Genomic DNA, 3,280 nt, shown 5'->3' on the forward strand with positions numbered 1-3,280 from the left:
ATGGGAAAAAAAACAACAACAACAAGGTCACACTTTATTTTGTGTTCTTGTTACAGTGTAATTATACATTTAAGTACTGAATAATATTAATTAACTACATGTACATACTATATGGTTAGGGGTTGGCTTAGGGTTACTTGCATGTAATTATGCATAATTTATTGTTATTATAAATAGTAAGTACATGTAACGTGTAACAAGAATACCTTAAAATAAAGTGTTACCAAACCAATGTAAAGAAAAAAAACATGTATGTACAAAATGTGCATAAAATCAACTGACTAATTTAACTTAATATAAAGTGGGTCAAATAAAATTAACATTTTATAGTCTGCAAAGCAAAATCATTTAGACTCATAATGGAAACTTGTAATCAAATAAAAAGAAACAGCATATACAGCAGGTTGTTTGCTTTTCACATCTGGAACATGCCTACACATGAAACAAAATAGTTTAATTCAACAAAATAATTATCTAACAGCTTGAAATGTACTGCCATGTGTATTTAAAGGTTCATAACTTTTCCTCAGCAACACAGTGTCACACATTTCTGCTTTGAGAATATTGACTGAATATAGAAGTTCTTCATATTCACACAGACAGCTAAAACTCACACACATGGAATGTTTAATTTGTCACAGACCCCAAATAATCACAGTATGATTAAAGTTTGCAGTTCATATAATATCAGAGTGTAATATATCCATGATTGTGCATTTGTTCCATTCTTTAAATGCTATGACAATGTTCATGAGATTTAAATTGTACACTTTTGTATAAAAATAACAGCACCTGCAGAAGTTAAAAGCAGGGAAAAAAAAAAAACTTTTTGTCTCTATTTTCAAAGATGTACAGAATGTTTCTTCACTAGCAAATTTTGTCATTAGTTTAGTATTCTCCATCTACCAGCCTCAGTTGCTCAATTAGTATGATGTATCTGCTTTTTGTAATGTAATTGTTTTAATAATTAATGTATTTTGGTGAATCAGAATAGTCAAATTAAACCAAGGTTTTAACTAAATTATACTTTAGACGTTGTTAAACCAGTAGGTGTGTTTGTGTGGATGGGTAGATATTGGCTTCATCATACTACTCTTGTTCTGTTTCTGCAGTATGCATATTTTGCACAGCATGTACATTTTCTATTTGCACAAAATACCTGGATGAAATACAATATTTGCCAAAATATGAAATATACATATCAATATTCTGCTTAATATGTCAGTACAGTTTATACCCCAAAACAGTTCCACACTCTTTTTGCATGCTATTTACATATTACACACATTCCAAAGTAGGCTGCCTAAATTTCAACCTGGTCTCATGGCAAAAACGTACCCGGGGCCACATTTTCGCGAGATGCGAAATACGTACCAATAAGTAGATATCACTGCAGTTTCCAAAAGAAATGAACACTAGAGGCAGTAAAACTCAGACACCTTTATTCCTTTTCACACACATTTACAGAGTTTCGATTAATAAAGCGTAATTTTCGCAAAATTACTTGAAGAATATCATGTTATGACTTCAAAACAATTTTAATATGCTGGGAGATTTGAAAACTGATGCTTTTGAACGTTAGCACCGCACATATCCAGCTTCATATTAATGTGTTTTCATCGACGGTAGGTTTGTTCGGTAGCTCACGGAGTACAGAGACGTACTTGAGAGGCGAGGAGCTCTGGTTCGAATCCCGTGTAACTACGGTTCGACAAAACGGTTCAAATCGGCATATAAGGAAGTTGAAATGACACAGTTGCATTAACAAATGCGTTTTTTTATCAGTTTTGCATTTGTCAACACTTTCGGGTAGGTTTAGCGTTGGGTTTGGTGTAGGGCATATTTCCAACACGATAGAGCATTAACTTTTAGCGACAGTCCCCGGATATTTGAATTCTGAACCGCCGCAATACGTACCTGAAGCAACGTAATAAAAACACAGCAATACGTACCTATATCAACGTAATAAAAACGTGCCAGGGTTCACGTATTGAACCCATGTTTTAGCGCCACTCAGTGGACATTTCTCTTTGAAACTGCGGCGAAATGTGCAGTAAGGTACGTAAAAACGGTGTTGCAGAAAAGTACCCAGAGGTACATATTTTTATGAGACTGGGTTGCTAAATTTCCTCTGATGAATGTCACAACTGATTTTTGGTGAAAAAAAAAAACGCAACAACAACACATTTTCATGTACTCTCCAAAATAGCAGTGTGGCTGTCAGGATAGCAACCGGAGTCGTAAAGAGTTAGGACTGATGTCCAAATGCAGGCATTTATTTAACAGGTTGGTACAGGTAAGGAACACTTCACACACCACAAATCTTAAGCACAGACAATCACAGAATAAACAGACTTCATACTTTACAGGAGAACATGATGGAGGGAGAGTGTGGTTTACAATGCAAGAGATAAATACTGAAGTTCTAAGAAGGAGATTAATGCAGGAGATCAATGATGGAGATAAACACCGCACAATATTTATCTGTATCTTGTGGTTAATTTAAGTCCTTGTAATATAGGCTCCACCATGAGTCATACAGTTATCAGCAGATGAAAATGGTCAGTTATGGGTTTGTTGTCTGGTCTAGATTTCAGCAGTTCCTTAATCTTAAATAATATTTTCTTTGCAAAATCTCCATCATAGTGAGCAATTAAAAACGGCACAGGTCGTTTTATGTTCAACACATCTACAAAACAGTGGGAAATTTAATTAGTGTCCATTCTATCCTGTATCAGTCAAGGAATTAATAATAATTCTGGTTCAAAAGTTATCAGCATAAACGTGCAACATGAGCAAAGGTCTTCAAAGCTGCTTTTGGAGACCCTCTGTCCTGCAAAGTTTAGTTCCAACCTGCCCCAACACCGGTCTATAATTTTCAATGATCCTTAACACCTTAATTGGCTGATCCAGGTGTGTTTGATTAGGGTTGGAGTTACTGCGTTCAAGTCCTCCTGGGACGTTACGAGCTGACAAGTCAGGTGCGTTCAAATCACTTTGGTTGGAATAGTGTTGCTTTCGTCAACGAAAATTATGACTAAATATCGTCGTCAACGAACCTTTATTACGTGACGAAAACGATTCTTCAAGCCCCACTCGCGATTATTTAGAACTATGTTCTATATAACTATATTACTAACAGTGTTTCCCAACCGGGGTGCCGTGTCTGTCGAGAGCAGGGGTGCCGTGTAAAAAAATCATTTTTTTATATTTTTAAATTTCTAAAATGTTCAAAAAAGCAGCTATTATATAATATCCATTTCTGATGTCGCCAATAATT

General features: G+C 35.3%; 1 protein-coding gene across 2 annotated transcripts in view; it reads left to right on the forward strand.

The window, feature by feature from the left end:
• The first annotated feature begins 2,926 nt into the window (after positions 1-2,926).
• wnt5a (wingless-type MMTV integration site family, member 5a) overlaps positions 2,927-3,280 on the forward strand; it is a 21,864-nt gene continuing 21,510 nt past the window's right edge. Inside the window, exon 1 of one of the 2 annotated variants that reach the window (XM_016566338.1) lies at positions 2,927-2,981. The gene's annotated coding sequence lies outside the window, so the exon portion shown is untranslated. The remainder of the gene's footprint in view (positions 2,982-3,280) is intronic. The other variant, XM_016566340.1, reaches the window with a different exon arrangement.

Source organism: Sinocyclocheilus rhinocerous, unplaced genomic scaffold (genome assembly GCF_001515625.1).
Source record: "Sinocyclocheilus rhinocerous isolate Xijiao unplaced genomic scaffold, SAMN03320098_v1.1 scaffold1023, whole genome shotgun sequence".
Taxonomy (NCBI): domain Eukaryota; kingdom Metazoa; phylum Chordata; class Actinopteri; order Cypriniformes; family Cyprinidae; genus Sinocyclocheilus; species Sinocyclocheilus rhinocerous.